This window comes from Humulus lupulus, chromosome 3, assembly GCF_963169125.1.
Source record: "Humulus lupulus chromosome 3, drHumLupu1.1, whole genome shotgun sequence".
NCBI classification, from domain to species: domain Eukaryota; kingdom Viridiplantae; phylum Streptophyta; class Magnoliopsida; order Rosales; family Cannabaceae; genus Humulus; species Humulus lupulus.
In genome coordinates this window covers 11,337,405-11,350,986 of record NC_084795.1, presented here as the reverse complement: position 1 = coordinate 11,350,986, position 13,582 = coordinate 11,337,405, and the positions used below count along the sequence as shown (strand labels likewise).

At 43.8% G+C, this 13,582-nt stretch overlaps 40 non-coding genes across 40 annotated transcripts; all 40 read right to left on the bottom strand.

Moving 5' to 3' along the window:
* Positions 1 to 113: 113 nt before the first annotated feature.
* LOC133826521 (5S ribosomal RNA) lies at positions 114 to 232 on the bottom strand. Its single transcript, XR_009889238.1, has one exon. It is a non-coding gene; the product is annotated as a 5S ribosomal RNA (ribosomal RNA).
* A 220-nt stretch (positions 233 to 452) lies between these two features.
* On the bottom strand, positions 453 to 571 carry LOC133826540 (5S ribosomal RNA). The gene has a single exon (XR_009889257.1). It is a non-coding gene; the product is annotated as a 5S ribosomal RNA (ribosomal RNA).
* Positions 572 to 790: 219 nt separating this feature from the next.
* Positions 791 to 909, bottom strand: LOC133826384 (5S ribosomal RNA). The gene has a single exon (XR_009889107.1). It is a non-coding gene; the product is annotated as a 5S ribosomal RNA (ribosomal RNA).
* A 220-nt stretch (positions 910 to 1,129) lies between these two features.
* On the bottom strand, positions 1,130 to 1,248 carry LOC133825988 (5S ribosomal RNA). Its single transcript, XR_009888727.1, has one exon. It is a non-coding gene; the product is annotated as a 5S ribosomal RNA (ribosomal RNA).
* A 220-nt stretch (positions 1,249 to 1,468) lies between these two features.
* LOC133826294 (5S ribosomal RNA) lies at positions 1,469 to 1,587 on the bottom strand. Its single transcript, XR_009889020.1, has one exon. It is a non-coding gene; the product is annotated as a 5S ribosomal RNA (ribosomal RNA).
* A 220-nt stretch (positions 1,588 to 1,807) lies between these two features.
* On the bottom strand, positions 1,808 to 1,926 carry LOC133826292 (5S ribosomal RNA). The gene has a single exon (XR_009889018.1). It is a non-coding gene; the product is annotated as a 5S ribosomal RNA (ribosomal RNA).
* A 220-nt stretch (positions 1,927 to 2,146) lies between these two features.
* LOC133826436 (5S ribosomal RNA) lies at positions 2,147 to 2,265 on the bottom strand. Its single transcript, XR_009889156.1, has one exon. It is a non-coding gene; the product is annotated as a 5S ribosomal RNA (ribosomal RNA).
* Positions 2,266 to 2,483: 218 nt separating this feature from the next.
* LOC133826083 (5S ribosomal RNA) lies at positions 2,484 to 2,602 on the bottom strand. The gene has a single exon (XR_009888817.1). It is a non-coding gene; the product is annotated as a 5S ribosomal RNA (ribosomal RNA).
* A 220-nt stretch (positions 2,603 to 2,822) lies between these two features.
* LOC133826570 (5S ribosomal RNA) lies at positions 2,823 to 2,941 on the bottom strand. The gene has a single exon (XR_009889285.1). It is a non-coding gene; the product is annotated as a 5S ribosomal RNA (ribosomal RNA).
* Positions 2,942 to 3,161: 220 nt separating this feature from the next.
* Positions 3,162 to 3,280, bottom strand: LOC133826293 (5S ribosomal RNA). Its single transcript, XR_009889019.1, has one exon. It is a non-coding gene; the product is annotated as a 5S ribosomal RNA (ribosomal RNA).
* A 220-nt stretch (positions 3,281 to 3,500) lies between these two features.
* LOC133826291 (5S ribosomal RNA) lies at positions 3,501 to 3,619 on the bottom strand. The gene has a single exon (XR_009889017.1). It is a non-coding gene; the product is annotated as a 5S ribosomal RNA (ribosomal RNA).
* A 220-nt stretch (positions 3,620 to 3,839) lies between these two features.
* On the bottom strand, positions 3,840 to 3,958 carry LOC133826435 (5S ribosomal RNA). The gene has a single exon (XR_009889155.1). It is a non-coding gene; the product is annotated as a 5S ribosomal RNA (ribosomal RNA).
* Positions 3,959 to 4,177: 219 nt separating this feature from the next.
* Positions 4,178 to 4,296, bottom strand: LOC133826290 (5S ribosomal RNA). The gene has a single exon (XR_009889016.1). It is a non-coding gene; the product is annotated as a 5S ribosomal RNA (ribosomal RNA).
* A 220-nt stretch (positions 4,297 to 4,516) lies between these two features.
* On the bottom strand, positions 4,517 to 4,635 carry LOC133826434 (5S ribosomal RNA). Its single transcript, XR_009889154.1, has one exon. It is a non-coding gene; the product is annotated as a 5S ribosomal RNA (ribosomal RNA).
* Positions 4,636 to 4,853: 218 nt separating this feature from the next.
* On the bottom strand, positions 4,854 to 4,972 carry LOC133826082 (5S ribosomal RNA). The gene has a single exon (XR_009888816.1). It is a non-coding gene; the product is annotated as a 5S ribosomal RNA (ribosomal RNA).
* A 220-nt stretch (positions 4,973 to 5,192) lies between these two features.
* On the bottom strand, positions 5,193 to 5,311 carry LOC133826569 (5S ribosomal RNA). The gene has a single exon (XR_009889284.1). It is a non-coding gene; the product is annotated as a 5S ribosomal RNA (ribosomal RNA).
* Positions 5,312 to 5,532: 221 nt separating this feature from the next.
* LOC133825987 (5S ribosomal RNA) lies at positions 5,533 to 5,651 on the bottom strand. The gene has a single exon (XR_009888726.1). It is a non-coding gene; the product is annotated as a 5S ribosomal RNA (ribosomal RNA).
* A 219-nt stretch (positions 5,652 to 5,870) lies between these two features.
* LOC133826079 (5S ribosomal RNA) lies at positions 5,871 to 5,989 on the bottom strand. The gene has a single exon (XR_009888814.1). It is a non-coding gene; the product is annotated as a 5S ribosomal RNA (ribosomal RNA).
* Positions 5,990 to 6,209: 220 nt separating this feature from the next.
* Positions 6,210 to 6,328, bottom strand: LOC133826568 (5S ribosomal RNA). Its single transcript, XR_009889283.1, has one exon. It is a non-coding gene; the product is annotated as a 5S ribosomal RNA (ribosomal RNA).
* A 221-nt stretch (positions 6,329 to 6,549) lies between these two features.
* Positions 6,550 to 6,668, bottom strand: LOC133825985 (5S ribosomal RNA). Its single transcript, XR_009888724.1, has one exon. It is a non-coding gene; the product is annotated as a 5S ribosomal RNA (ribosomal RNA).
* A 220-nt stretch (positions 6,669 to 6,888) lies between these two features.
* LOC133826244 (5S ribosomal RNA) lies at positions 6,889 to 7,007 on the bottom strand. Its single transcript, XR_009888973.1, has one exon. It is a non-coding gene; the product is annotated as a 5S ribosomal RNA (ribosomal RNA).
* A 220-nt stretch (positions 7,008 to 7,227) lies between these two features.
* Positions 7,228 to 7,346, bottom strand: LOC133825984 (5S ribosomal RNA). The gene has a single exon (XR_009888723.1). It is a non-coding gene; the product is annotated as a 5S ribosomal RNA (ribosomal RNA).
* A 221-nt stretch (positions 7,347 to 7,567) lies between these two features.
* Positions 7,568 to 7,686, bottom strand: LOC133826749 (5S ribosomal RNA). The gene has a single exon (XR_009889461.1). It is a non-coding gene; the product is annotated as a 5S ribosomal RNA (ribosomal RNA).
* A 221-nt stretch (positions 7,687 to 7,907) lies between these two features.
* Positions 7,908 to 8,026, bottom strand: LOC133826306 (5S ribosomal RNA). The gene has a single exon (XR_009889031.1). It is a non-coding gene; the product is annotated as a 5S ribosomal RNA (ribosomal RNA).
* Positions 8,027 to 8,246: 220 nt separating this feature from the next.
* LOC133825983 (5S ribosomal RNA) lies at positions 8,247 to 8,365 on the bottom strand. The gene has a single exon (XR_009888722.1). It is a non-coding gene; the product is annotated as a 5S ribosomal RNA (ribosomal RNA).
* Positions 8,366 to 8,585: 220 nt separating this feature from the next.
* Positions 8,586 to 8,704, bottom strand: LOC133826243 (5S ribosomal RNA). Its single transcript, XR_009888972.1, has one exon. It is a non-coding gene; the product is annotated as a 5S ribosomal RNA (ribosomal RNA).
* Positions 8,705 to 8,923: 219 nt separating this feature from the next.
* LOC133826090 (5S ribosomal RNA) lies at positions 8,924 to 9,042 on the bottom strand. Its single transcript, XR_009888824.1, has one exon. It is a non-coding gene; the product is annotated as a 5S ribosomal RNA (ribosomal RNA).
* A 220-nt stretch (positions 9,043 to 9,262) lies between these two features.
* Positions 9,263 to 9,381, bottom strand: LOC133826713 (5S ribosomal RNA). Its single transcript, XR_009889425.1, has one exon. It is a non-coding gene; the product is annotated as a 5S ribosomal RNA (ribosomal RNA).
* A 219-nt stretch (positions 9,382 to 9,600) lies between these two features.
* LOC133825982 (5S ribosomal RNA) lies at positions 9,601 to 9,719 on the bottom strand. The gene has a single exon (XR_009888721.1). It is a non-coding gene; the product is annotated as a 5S ribosomal RNA (ribosomal RNA).
* A 220-nt stretch (positions 9,720 to 9,939) lies between these two features.
* LOC133825981 (5S ribosomal RNA) lies at positions 9,940 to 10,058 on the bottom strand. Its single transcript, XR_009888720.1, has one exon. It is a non-coding gene; the product is annotated as a 5S ribosomal RNA (ribosomal RNA).
* Positions 10,059 to 10,278: 220 nt separating this feature from the next.
* LOC133825980 (5S ribosomal RNA) lies at positions 10,279 to 10,397 on the bottom strand. The gene has a single exon (XR_009888719.1). It is a non-coding gene; the product is annotated as a 5S ribosomal RNA (ribosomal RNA).
* Positions 10,398 to 10,617: 220 nt separating this feature from the next.
* LOC133826241 (5S ribosomal RNA) lies at positions 10,618 to 10,736 on the bottom strand. The gene has a single exon (XR_009888970.1). It is a non-coding gene; the product is annotated as a 5S ribosomal RNA (ribosomal RNA).
* A 220-nt stretch (positions 10,737 to 10,956) lies between these two features.
* Positions 10,957 to 11,075, bottom strand: LOC133825978 (5S ribosomal RNA). Its single transcript, XR_009888718.1, has one exon. It is a non-coding gene; the product is annotated as a 5S ribosomal RNA (ribosomal RNA).
* Positions 11,076 to 11,295: 220 nt separating this feature from the next.
* Positions 11,296 to 11,414, bottom strand: LOC133825977 (5S ribosomal RNA). The gene has a single exon (XR_009888717.1). It is a non-coding gene; the product is annotated as a 5S ribosomal RNA (ribosomal RNA).
* Positions 11,415 to 11,634: 220 nt separating this feature from the next.
* On the bottom strand, positions 11,635 to 11,753 carry LOC133826606 (5S ribosomal RNA). The gene has a single exon (XR_009889321.1). It is a non-coding gene; the product is annotated as a 5S ribosomal RNA (ribosomal RNA).
* A 220-nt stretch (positions 11,754 to 11,973) lies between these two features.
* On the bottom strand, positions 11,974 to 12,092 carry LOC133825976 (5S ribosomal RNA). Its single transcript, XR_009888716.1, has one exon. It is a non-coding gene; the product is annotated as a 5S ribosomal RNA (ribosomal RNA).
* A 220-nt stretch (positions 12,093 to 12,312) lies between these two features.
* LOC133826240 (5S ribosomal RNA) lies at positions 12,313 to 12,431 on the bottom strand. The gene has a single exon (XR_009888969.1). It is a non-coding gene; the product is annotated as a 5S ribosomal RNA (ribosomal RNA).
* A 219-nt stretch (positions 12,432 to 12,650) lies between these two features.
* Positions 12,651 to 12,769, bottom strand: LOC133826084 (5S ribosomal RNA). The gene has a single exon (XR_009888818.1). It is a non-coding gene; the product is annotated as a 5S ribosomal RNA (ribosomal RNA).
* Positions 12,770 to 12,988: 219 nt separating this feature from the next.
* On the bottom strand, positions 12,989 to 13,107 carry LOC133825975 (5S ribosomal RNA). Its single transcript, XR_009888715.1, has one exon. It is a non-coding gene; the product is annotated as a 5S ribosomal RNA (ribosomal RNA).
* A 220-nt stretch (positions 13,108 to 13,327) lies between these two features.
* Positions 13,328 to 13,446, bottom strand: LOC133826309 (5S ribosomal RNA). Its single transcript, XR_009889034.1, has one exon. It is a non-coding gene; the product is annotated as a 5S ribosomal RNA (ribosomal RNA).
* Between the last annotated feature and the right edge of the window lie 136 nt (positions 13,447 to 13,582).

Below are 13,582 nucleotides of genomic sequence, written 5' to 3'. Positions count from 1 at the left end.
TATTAACCCCTCAAGGAAAACGAAATAAATGAGTTTTTAAAGATTTAAAACAAAAAATACAAACTTTTGAGCCGTAAGTGGATTTTTAAAGGGAAAAAAAAATGATGTTTTCAGGGGTGCAACACGAGGACTTCCCAGGAGGTCACCCATCCTAGTACTACTCTCGCCCAAGCACGCTTAACTGCGGAGTTCTGATGGGATCCGTTGCATTAGTGCTGGTATGATCGCACCCGGAATGTTTGGTCCGCAATATTCATTTATAGCGAGCGCGTGTGTCCTCCCTTTTCTCCCCCGGATTGACTAGGAACTTCTTATTCGCTGCTTGTTAGTGACCACGGTATTAACCCCTCAAGGAAAACGAAATAAATGAGTTTTTAAAGATTTAAAACAAAAAATACAAACTTTTGAGCCGTAAGTGGATTTTTAAAGGGAAAAAAAAAATGATGTTTTCAGGGGTGCAACACGAGGACTTCCCAGGAGGTCACCCATCCTAGTACTACTCTCGCCCAAGCACGCTTAACTGCGGAGTTCTGATGGGATCCTGTGCATTAGTGCTGGTATGATCGCACCCGGAATGTTTGGTCCGCAATATTCATTTATAGCGAGCGCGTGTGTCCTCCCTTTTCTTTCCCGGATTGACTAGGAACTTCTTATTCGCTGCTTGTTAGTGACCACGGTATTAACCCCTCAAGGAAAACGAAATAAATGAGTTTTTAAAGATTTAAAACAAAAAATACAAACTTTTGAGCCGTAAGTGGATTTTTAAAGGGAAAAAAAAATGATGTTTTCAGGGGTGCAACACGAGGACTTCCCAGGAGGTCAACCATCCTAGTACTACTCTCGCCCAAGCACGCTTAACTGCGGAGTTCTGATGGGATCCGGTGCATTAGTGCTGGTATGATCGCACCCGGAATGTTTGGTCCGCAATATTCATTTATAGCGAGCGCGTGTGTCCTCCCTTTTCTCCCCCGGATTGACTAGGAACTTCTTATTCGCTGCTTGTTAGTGGCCACGGTATTAACCCCTCAAGGAAAACGAAATAAATGAGTTTTTAAAGATTTAAAACAAAAAATACAAACTTTTGAGCCGTAAGTGGATTATTAAAGGGGAAAAAAAAATGATGTTTTCAGGGGTGCAACACGAGGACTTCCCAGGAGGTCACCCATCCTAGTACTACTCTCGCCCAAGCACGCTTAACTGCGGAGTTCTGATGGGATCCGGTGCATTAGTGCTGGTATGATCGCACCCGGAATGTTTGGTCCGCAATATTCATTTATAGCGAGCGCGTGTGTCCTCCCTTTTCTCCCCCGGATTGACTAGGAACTTCTTAGTCGCTGCTTGTTAGTGACCACGGTATTAACCCCTCAAGGAAAACGAAATAAATGAGTTTTTAAAGATTTAAAACAAAAAATACAAACTTTTGAGCCGTAAGTGGATTTTTAAAGGGAAAAAAAAAATGATGTTTTCAGGGGTGCAACACGAGGACTTCCCAGGAGGTCACCCATCCTAGTACTACTCTCGCCCAAGCACGCTTGACTGCGGAGTTCTGATGGGATCCGGTGCATTAGTGCTGGTATGATCGCACCCGGAATGTTTGGTCCGCAATATTCATTTATAGCGAGCGCGTGTGTCCTCCCTTTTCTCCCCCGGATTGACTAGGAACTTCTTATTCGCTGCTTGTTAGTGACCACGGTATTAACCCCTCAAGGAAAACGAAATAAATGAGTTTTTAAAGATTTAAAACAAAAAATACAAACTTTTGAGCCGTAAGTGGATTTTTAAAGGGAAAAAAAAAATGATGTTTTCAGGGGTGCAACACGAGGACTTCACAGGAGGTCACCCATCCTAGTACTACTCTCGCCCAAGCACGCTTAACTGCGGAGTTCTGATGGGATCCGGTGCATTAGTGCTGGTATGATCGCACCCGGAATGTTTGGTCCGCAATATTCATTTATAGCGCGCGCGTGTGTCCTCCCTTTTCTCCCCCGGATTGACTAGGAACTTCTTATTCGCTGCTTGTTAGTGACCACGGTATTAACCCCTCAATGAAAACGAAATAAATGAGTTTTTAAAGATTTAAAACAAAAAATACAAACTTTTGAGCCGTAAGTGGATTTTTAAAGGGAAAAAAAAAATGATGTTTTCAGGGGTGCAACACGAGGACTTCCCAGGAGGTCACCCATCCTAGTACTACTCTCGCCCAAGCACGCTTAACTGCGAAGTTCTGATGGGATCCGGTGCATTAGTGCTGGTATGATCGCACCCGGAATGTTTGGTCCGCAATATTCATTTATAGCGAGCGCGTGTGCCTCCCTTTTCTCCCCCGGATTGACTAGGAACTTCTTATTCGCTGCTTGTTAGTGACCACGGTATTAACCCCTCAAGGAAAACGAAATAAATGAGTTTTTAAAGATTTAAAACAAAAAATACAAACTTTTGAGCCGTAAGTGGATTTTTAAAGGGAAAAATAAATGATGTTTTCAGGGGTGCAACACGAGGACTTCCCAGGAGGTCACCCATCCTAGTACTACTCTCGCCCAAGCACGCTTAACTGCGGAGTTCTGATGGGATCCGGTGCGTTAGTGCTGGTATGATCGCACCCGGAATGTTTGGTCCGCAATATTCATTTATAGCGAGCGCGTGTGTCCTCCCTTTTCTCCCCCGGATTGACTAGGAACTTCTTATTCGCTACTTGTTAGTGACCACGGTATTAACCCCTCAAGGAAAACGAAATAAATGAGTTTTTAAAGATTTAAAACAAAAAATACAAACTTTTGAGCCGTAAGTGGATTTTTAAAGGGAAAAAAAAAATGATGTTTTCAGGGGTGCAACACGAGGACTTCCCAGGAGGTCACCCATCCTAGTACTACTCTCGCCCAAGCACGCTTAACTGCGGAGTTCTGATGGGATCCGGTGCATTAGTGCGGGTATGATCGCAACCGGAATGTTTGGTCCGCAATATTCATTTATAGCGAGCGCGTGTGTCCTCCCTTTTCTCCCCCGGATTATCTAGGAACTTCTTATTCGCTGCTTGTTAGTGACCACGTTATTAACCCCTCAAGGAAAACGAAATAAATGAGTTTTTAAAGATTTAAAACAAAAAATACAAACTTTTGAGCCGTAAGTGGATTTTTAAAGGGAAAAAAAAAATGATGTTTTCAGGGGTGCAACACGAGGACTTCCCAGGAGGTCACCCATCCTAGTACTACTCTCGCCCAAGCACGCTTGACTGCGGAGTTCTGATGGGATCCGGTGCATTAGTGCTGGTATGATCGCACCCGGAATGTTTGGTCCGCAATATTCATTTATAGCGAGCGCGTGTGTCCTCCCTTTTCTCCCCCGGATTGACTAGGAACTTCTTATTCGCTGCTTGTTAGTGACCACGGTATTAACCCCTCAAGGAAAACGAAATAAATGAGTTTTTAAAGATTTAAAACAAAAAATACAAACTTTTGAGCCGTAAGTGGATTTTTAAAGGGAAAAAAAAAATGATGTTTTCAGGGGTGCAACACGAGGACTTCACAGGAGGTCACCCATCCTAGTACTACTCTCGCCCAAGCACGCTTAACTGCGGAGTTCTGATGGGATCCGGTGCATTAGTGCTGGTATGATCGCACCCGGAATGTTTGGTCCGCAATATTCATTTATAGCGCGCGCGTGTGTCCTCCCTTTTCTCCCCCGGATTGACTAGGAACTTCTTATTCGCTGCTTGTTAGTGACCACGGTATTAACCCCTCAATGAAAACGAAATAAATGAGTTTTTAAAGATTTAAAACAAAAAATACAAACTTTTGAGCCGTAAGTGGATTTTTAAAGGGAAAAAAAAAATGATGTTTTCAGGGGTGCAACACGAGGACTTCCCAGGAGGTCACCCATCCTAGTACTACTCTCGCCCAAGCACGCTTAACTGCGAAGTTCTGATGGGATCCGGTGCATTAGTGCTGGTATGATCGCACCCGGAATGTTTGGTCCGCAATATTCATTTATAGCGAGCGCGTGTGCCTCCCTTTTCTCCCCCGGATTGACTAGGAACTTCTTATTCGCTGCTTGTTAGTGACCACGGTATTAACCCCTCAAGGAAAACGAAATAAATGAGTTTTTAAAGATTTAAAACAAAAAATACAAACTTTTGAGCCGTAAGTGGATTTTTAAAGGGAAAAAAAAAATGATGTTTTCAGGGGTGCAACACGAGGACTTCACAGGAGGTCACCCATCCTAGTACTACTCTCGCCCAAGCACGCTTAACTGCGGAGTTCTGATGGGATCCGGTGCATTAGTGCTGGTATGATCGCACCCGGAATGTTTGGTCCGCAATATTCATTTATAGCGCGCGCGTGTGTCCTCCCTTTTCTCCCCCGGATTGACTAGGAACTTCTTATTCGCTGCTTGTTAGTGACCACGGTATTAACCCCTCAATGAAAACGAAATAAATGAGTTTTTAAAGATTTAAAACAAAAAATACAAACTTTTGAGCCGTAAGTGGATTTTTAAAGGGAAAAAAAAAATGATGTTTTCAGGGGTGCAACACGAGGACTTCCCAGGAGGTCACCCATCCTAGTACTACTCTCGCCCAAGCACGCTTAACTGCGAAGTTCTGATGGGATCCGGTGCATTAGTGCTGGTATGATCGCACCCGGAATGTTTGGTCCGCAATATTCATTTATAGCGAGCGCGTGTGCCTCCCTTTTCTCCCCCGGATTGACTAGGAACTTCTTATTCGCTGCTTGTTAGTGACCACGGTATTAACCCCTCAAGGAAAACGAAATAAATGAGTTTTTAAAGATTTAAAACAAAAAATACAAACTTTTGAGCCGTAAGTGGATTTTTAAAGGGAAAAAAAAATGATGTTTTCAGGGGTGCAACACGAGGACTTCCCAGGAGGTCACCCATCCTAGTACTACTCTCGCCCAAGCACGCTTAACTGCGGAGTTCTGATGGGATCCGGTGCGTTAGTGCTGGTATGATCGCACCCGGAATGTTTGGTCCGCAATATTCATTTATAGCGAGCGCGTGTGTCCTCCCTTTTCTCCCCCGGATTGACTAGGAACTTCTTATTCGCTGCATGTTAGTGACCACGGTATTAACCCCTCAAGGAAAACGAAATAAATGAGTTTTTAAAGATTTAAAACAAAAAATACAAACTTTTGAGCCGTAAGTGGATTTTTAAAGGGAAAAAAAAAATGATGTTTTCAGGGGTGCAACACGAGGACTTCCCAGGAGGTCACCCATCCTAGTACTACTCTCGCCCAAGCACGCTTAACTGCGGAGTTCTGATGGGATCCGGTGCATTAGTGCGGGTATGATCGCAACCGGAATGTTTGGTCCGCAATATTCATTTATAGCGAGCGCGTGTGTCCTCCCTTTTCTCCCCCGGATTGACTAGGAACTTCTTATTCGCTGCTTGTTAGTGACCACGGTATTAACCCCTCAAGGAAAACGAAATAAATGAGTTTTTAAAGATTTAAAACAAAAAATACAAACTTTTGAGCCGTAAGTGGATTTTTAAAGGGAAAAAAAAAAATGATGTTTTCAGGGGTGCAACACGAGGACTTCCCAGGAGGTCACCCATCCTAGTACTACTCTCGCCCAAGCACGCTTAACTGCGGAGTTCTGATGGGATCCGGTGCATTAGTGCTGGTATGATCGCACCCGGAATGTTTGGTCCGCAATATTCATTTATAGCGAGCGCGTGTGTCCTCCCTTTTCTTCCCCGGATTGACTAGGAACTTCTTATTCGCTGCTTGTTAGTGACCACGGTATTAACCCCTCAAGGAAAACGAAATAAATGAGTTTTTAAAGATTTAAAACAAAAAATACAAACTTTTGAGCCGTAAGTGGATTTTTAAAGGGAAAAAAAAATGATGTTTTCAGGGGTGCAACACGAGGACTTCCCAGGAGGTCACCCATCCTAGTACTACTCTCGCCCAAGCACGCTTAACTGCGGAGTTCTGATGGGATCCGGTGCGTTAGTGCTGGTATGATCGCACCCGGAATGTTTGGTCCGCAATATTCATTTATAGCGAGCGCGTGTGTCCTCCCTTTTCTCCCCCGGATTGACTAGGAACTTCTTATTCGCTGCATGTTAGTGACCACGGTATTAACCCCTCAAGGAAAACGAAATAAATGAGTTTTTAAAGATTTAAAACAAAAAATACAAACTTTTGAGCCGTAAGTGGATTTTTAAAGGGAAAAAAAAAATGATGTTTTCAGGGGTGCAACACGAGGACTTCCCAGGAGGTCACCCATCCTAGTACTACTCTCGCCCAAGCACGCTTAACTGCGGAGTTCTGATGGGATCCGGTGCATTAGTGCGGGTATGATCGCAACCGGAATGTTTGGTCCGCAATATTCATTTATAGCGAGCGCGTGTGTCCTCCCTTTTCTCCCCCGGATTGACTAGGAACTTCTTATTCGCTGCTTGTTAGTGACCACGGTATTAACCCCTCAAGGAAAACGAAATAAATGAGTTTTTAAAGATTTAAAACAAAAAATACAAACTTTTGAGCCGTAAGTGGATTTTTAAAGGGAAAAAAAAAAATGATGTTTTCAGGGGTGCAACACGAGGACTTCCCAGGAGGTCACCCATCCTAGTACTACTCTCGCCCAAGCACGCTTAACTGCGGAGTTCTGATGGGATCCGGTGCATTAGTGCTGGTATGATCGCACCCGGAATGTTTGGTCCGCAATATTCATTTATAGCGAGCGCGTGTGTCCTCCCTTTTCTTCCCCGGATTGACTAGGAACTTCTTATTCGCTGCTTGTTAGTGACCACGGTATTAACCCCTCAAGGAAAACGAAATAAATGAGTTTTTAAAGATTTAAAACAAAAAATTCAAACTTTTGAGCCGTAAGTGGATTTTTAAAGGGAAAAAAAAAATGATGTTTTCAGGGGTGCAACACGAGCACTTCCCAGGAGGTCACCCATCCTAGTACTACTCTCGCCCAAGCACGCTTAACTGCGGAGTTCTGATGGGATCCGGTGCATTAGTGCTGGTATGATCGCACCCGGAATGTTTGGTCCGCAATATTCATTTATAGCGAGCGCGTGTGTCCTCCCTTTTCTCCCCCGGATTGACTAGGAACTTCTTATTCGCTGCTTGTTAGTATCCACGGTATTAACCCCTCAAGGAAAACGAAATAAATGAGTTTTTAAAGATTTAAAACAAAAAATACAAACTTTTGAGCCGTAAGTGGATTTTTAAAGGGAAAAAAAAAATGATGTTTTCAGGGGTGCAACACGAGGACTTCCCAGGAGGTCACCCATCCTAGTACTACTCTCGCCCAAGCACGCTTAACTGCGGAGTTCTGATGGGATCCGGTGCATTAGTGCTGGTATGATCGCACCCGGAATGTTTGGTCCGCAATATTCATTTATAGCGAGCGCGTGTGTCCTCCCTTTTCTCCCCCGGATTGACTAGGAACTTCTTATTCGCTGCTTGTTAGTGGCCACGGTATTAACCCCTCAAGGAAAACGAAATAAATGAATTTTTAAAGATTTAAAACAAAAAATACAAACTTTTGAGCCGTAAGTGGATTTTTAAAGGGAAAAAAAAAAATGATGTTTTCAGGGGTGCAACACGAGGACTTCCCAGGAGGTCACCCATCCTAGTACTACTCTCGCCCAAGCACGCTTAACTGCGGAGTTCTGATGGGATCCGGTGCATTAGTGCTGGTATGATCGAACCCGGAATGTTTGGTCCGCAATATTCATTTATAGCGCGCGCGTGTGTCCTCCCTTTTCTCCCCCGGATTGACTAGGAACTTCTTATTCGCTGCTTGTTAGTGACCACGGTATTAACCCCTCAAGGAAAACGAAATAAATGAGTTTTTAAAGATTTAAAACAAAAAATACAAACTTTTGAGCCGTAAGTGGATTTTTAAAGGGAAAAAAAAAAATGATGTTTTCAGGGGTGCAACACGAGGACTTCCCAGGAGGTCACCCATCCTAGTACTACTCTCGCCCAAGCACGCTTTACTGCGGAGTTCTGATGGGATCCGGTGCATTAGTGCTGGTATGATCGCACCCGGAATGTTTGTTCCGCAATATTCATTTATAGCGAGCACGTGTGTCCTCCCTTTTCTCCCCCGGATTGACTAGGAACTTCTTATTCGCTGCTTGTTAGTGACCACGGTATTAACCCCTCAAGGAAAACGAAATAAATGAGTTTTTAAAGATTTAAAACAAAAAATACAAACTTTTGAGCCGTAAGTGGATTTTTAAAGGGAAAAAAAAAATGAGGTTTTCAGGGGTGCAACACGAGGACTTCCCAGGAGGTCACCCATCCTAGTACTACTCTCGCCCAAGCACGCTTAACTGCGGAGTTCTGATGGGATCCGGTGCATTAGTGCTGGTATGATCGCACCCGGAATGTTTGGTCCGCAATATTCATTTATAGCGAGCGCGTGTGTCCTCCCTTTTCTTCCCCGGATTGACTAGGAACTTCTTATTCGCTGCTTGTTAGTGACCACGGTATTAACCCCTCAAGGAAAACGAAATAAATGAGTTTTTAAAGATTTAAAACAAAAAATTCAAACTTTTGAGCCGTAAGTGGATTTTTAAAGGAAAAAAAAAAATGATCTTTTCAGGGGTGCAACACGAGCACTTCCCAGGAGGTCACCCATCCTAGTACTACTCTCGCCCAAGCACGCTTAACTGCGGAGTTCTGATGGGATCCGGTGCATTAGTGCTGGTATGATCGCACCCGGAATGTTTGTCCCGCAATATTCATTTATAGCGAGCGCGTGTGTCCTCCCTTTTCTCCCCCGGATTGACTAGGAACTTCTTATTCGCTGCTTGTTAGTATCCACGGTATTAACCCCTCAAGGAAAACGAAATAAATGAGTTTTTAAAGATTTAAAACAAAAAATACAAACTTTTGAGCCGTAAGTGGATATTTAAAGGGAAAAAAAAATGATGTTTTCAGGGGTGCAACACGAGGACTTCCCAGGAGGTCACCCATCCCAGTACTACTCTCGCCCTAGCACGCTTAACTGCGGAGTTCTGATGGGATCCGGTGCATTAGTGCTGGTATGATCGCACCCGGAATGTTTGGTCCGCAATATTCATTTATAGCGAGCGCGTGTGTCCTCCCTTTTCTCCCCCGGATTGACTAGGAACTTCTTATTCGCTGCTTGTTAGTGGCCACGGTTATAACCCCTCAAGGAAAACGAAATAAATGAGTTTTTAAAGATTTAAAACAAAAAATACAAACTTTTGAGCCGTAAGTGGATTTTTAAAGGGAAAAAAAAAATGATGTTTTCAGGGGTGCAACACGAGGACTTCCCAGTAGGTCACCCATCCTAGTACTACTCTCGCCCAAGCACGCTTAACTGCGGAATTCTGATGGGATCCGGTGCATTAGTGCTGGTATGATCGCACCCGGAATGTTTGGTCCGCAATATTCATTTATAGCGAGCGCGTGTGTCCTCCCTTTTCTTCCCCGGATTTACTAGGAACTTCTTATTCGCTGCTTGTTAGTGACCACGGTATTAACCCCTCAAGGAAAACGAAATAAATGAGTTTTTAAAGATTTAAAACAAAAAATTCAAACTTTTGAGCCGTAAGTGGATTTTTAAAGGAAAAAAAAAATGATGTTTTCAGGGGTGCAACACGAGGACTTCCCAGGAGGTCACCCATCCTAGTACTACTCTCGCCCAAGCACGCTTAACTGCGGAGTTCTGATGGGATCCGGTGCATTAGTGCTGGTATGATCGCACCCGGAATGTCTGTCCCGCAATATTCATTTATAGCGAGCGCGTGTGTCCTCCCTTTTCTCCCCCGGATTGACTAGGAACTTCTTATTCGCTGCTTGTTAGTGACCACGGTATTAACCCCTCAAGGAAAACGAAATAAATGAGTTTTTAAAGATTTAAAACAAAAAATACAAACTTTTGAGCCGTAAGTAGATTTTTAAAGGGAAAAAAAAAATGATGTTTTCAGGGGTGCAACACGAGGACTTCCCAGGAGGTCACCCATCCTAGTACTACTCTCGCCCAAGCACGCTTAACTGCGGAGTTCTGATGGGATCCGGTGCATTAGTGCTGGTATGATCGCACCCGGAATGTTTGGTCCGCAATATTCATTTATAGCGAGCGCGTGTGTCCTCCCTTTTCTCCCCCGGATTGACTAGGAACTTCTTATTCGCTGCTTGTTAGTGACCACGGTATTAACCCCTCAAGGAAAACGAAATAAATGAGTTTTTAAAGATTTAAAACAAAAAATACAAACTTTTGAGCCGTAAGTGGATTTTTAAAGGGAAAAAAAAAATGATGTTTTCAGGGGTGCAACACGAGGACTTCCCAGGAGGTCACCCATCCTAGTACTACTCTCGCCCAAGCACGCTTAACTGCGGAGTTCTGATGGGATCCGGTGCATTAGTGCTGGTATGATCGCACCCGGAATGTTTGGTCCGCAATATTCATTTATAGCGAGCGCGTGTGTCCTCCCTTTTCTTCCCCGGATTGACTAGGAACTTCTTATTCGCTGCTTGTTAGTGACCACGGTATTAACCCCTCAAGGAAAACGAAATAAATGAGTTTTTAAAGATTTAAAACAAAAAATTCAAACTTTTGAGCCGTAAGTGGATTTTTAAAGGAAAAAAAAAAATGATCTTTTCAGGGGTGCAACACGAGCACTTCCCAGGAGGTCACCCATCCTAGTACTACTCTCGCCCAAGCACGCTTAACTGCGGAGTTCTGATGGGATCCGGTGCATTAGTGCTGGTATGATCGCACCCGGAATGTTTGTCCCGCAATATTCATTTATAGCGAGCGCGTGTGTCCTCCCTTTTCTCCCCCGGATTGACTAGGAACTTCTTATTCGCTGCTTGTTAGTATCCACGGTATTAACCCCTCAAGGAAAACGAAATAAATGAGTTTTTAAAGATTTAAAACAAAAAATACAAACTTTTGAGCCGTAAGTGGATTTTTAAAGGGAAAAAAAAAATGATGTTTTCAGGGGTGCAACACGAGGACTTCCCAGGAGGTCACCCATCCTAGTACTACTCTCGCCCAAGCACGCTTAACTGCGGAGTTCTGATGGGATCCGGTGCATTAGTGCTGGTATGATCGCACCCGGAATGTTTGGTCCACAATATTCATTTATAGCGAGCGCGTGTGTCCTCCCTTTTCTCCCCCGGATTGACTAGGAACTTCTTATTCGCTGCTTGTTAGTGGCCACGGTATTAACCCCTCAAGGAAAACGAAATAAATGAGTTTTTAAAGATTTAAAACAAAAAATACAAACTTTTGAGCCGTAAGTGGATTTTTAAAGGGAAAAAAAAAATGATGTTTTCAGGGGTGCAACACGAGGACTTCCCAGGAGGTCACCCATCCTAGTACTACTCTCGCCCAAGCACGCTTAACTGCGGAGTTCTGATGGGATCCGGTGCATTAGTGCTGGTATGATCGCACCCGAAATGTTTGGTCCGCAATATTCATTTATAGCGCGCGCGTGTGTCCTCCCTTTTCTCCCCCGGATTGACTAGGAACTTCTTATTCGCTGCTTGTTAGTGACCACGGTATTAACCCCTCAAGGAAAACGAAATAAATGAGTTTTTAAAGATTTAAAACAAAAAATACAAACTTTTGAGCCGTAAGTGGATTTTTAAAGGGAAAAAAAAAATGATGTTTTCAGGGGTGCAACATGAGGACTTCCCAGGAGGTCACCCATCCTAGTACTACTCTCGCCCAAGCACGCTTAACTGCGGAGTTCTGATGGGATCCGGTGCATTAGTGCTGGTATGATCGCACCCGGAATGTTTGGTCCGCAATATTCAATTATAGCGAGCGCGTGTGTCCTCCCTTTTCTCCCCCGGATTGACTAGGAACTTCTTATTCGCTGCTTGTTAGTGGCCACGGTATTAACCCCTCAAGGAAAACGAAATAAATGAGTTTTTAAAGATTTAAAACAAAAAATACAAACTTTTGAGCCGTAAGTGGATTATTAAAGGGGAAAAAAAAATGATGTTTTCAGGGGTGCAACACGAGGACTTCCCAGGAGGTCACCCATCCTAGTACTACTCTCGCCCAAGCACGCTTAACTGCGGAGTTCTGATGGGATCCGGTGCATTAGTGCTGGTATGATCGCACCCGGAATGTTTGGTCCGCAATATTCATTTATAGCGAGCGCGTGTGTCCTCCCTTTTCTCCCCCGGATTGACTAGGAACTTCTTATTCGCTGCTTGTTAGTGACCACGGTATTAACCCCTCAAGGAAAACGAAATAAATGAGTTTTTAAAGATTTAAAACAAAAAATTCAAACTTTTGAGCCGTAAGTGGATTTTTAAAGGAAAAAAAAAAATGATCTTTTCAGGGGTGCAACACGAGCACTTCCCAGGAGGTCACCCATCCTAGTACTACTCTCGCCCAAGCACGCTTAACTGCGGAGTTCTGATGGGATCCGGTGCATTAGTGCTGGTATGATCGCACCCGGAATGTTTGTCCCGCAATATTCATTTATAGCGAGCGCGTGTGTCCTCCCTTTTCTCCCCCGGATTGACTAGGAACTTCTTATTCGCTGCTTGTTAGTATCCACGGTATTAACCCCTCAAGGAAAACGAAATAAATGAGTTTTTAAAGATTTAAAACAAAAAATACAAACTTTTGAGCCGTAAGTGGATTTTTAAAGGGAAAAAAAAATGATGTTTTCAGGGGTGCAACACGAGGACTTCCCAGGAGGTCACCCATCCCAGTACTACTCTCGCCCAAGCACGCTTAACTGCGGAGTTCTGATGGGATCCGGTGCATTAGTGCTGGTATGATCGCACCCGGAATGTTTGGTCCGCAATATTCATTTATAGCGAGCGCGTGTGTCCTCCCTTTTCTCCCCCGGATTGACTAGGAACTTCTTATTCGCTGCTTGTTAGTGGCCACGGTATTAACCCCTCAAGGAAAACGAAATAAATGAGTTTTTAAAGATTTAAAACAAAAAATACAAACTTTTGAGCCGTAAGTGGATTTTTAAAGGGAAAAAAAAATGATGTTTTCAGGGGTGCAACACGAGGACTTCCCAGGAGGTCACCCATCCTAGTACTACTCTCGCCCAAGCACGCTTAACTGCGGAGTTCTGATGGGATCCGGTGCATTAGTGCTGGTATGATCGCACCCGGAATGTTTGGTCCGCAATATTCATTTATAGCGAGCGCGTGTGTCCTCCCTTTTCTTCCCCGGATTTACTAGGAACTTCTTATTCGCTGCTTGTTAGTGACCACGGTATTAACCCCTCAAGGAAAACGAAATAAATGAGTTTTTAAAGATTTAAAACAAAAAATTCAAACTTTTGAGCCGTAAGTGGATTTTTAAAGGAAAAAAAAAAATGATGTTTTCAGGGGTGCAACACGAGGACTTCCTAGGAGGTCACCCATCCTAGTACTACTCTCGCCCAAGCACGCTTAACTGCGGAGTTCTGATGGGATCCGGTGCATTAGTGCTGGTATGATCGCACCCGGAATGTCTGTCCCGCAATATTCATTTATAGCGAGCGCGTGTGTCCTCCCTTTTCTCCCCCGGATTGACTAGGAACTTCTTATTCGCTGCTTGTTAGTGACCACGGTATTAACCCCTCAAGGAAAACGAAATAAAT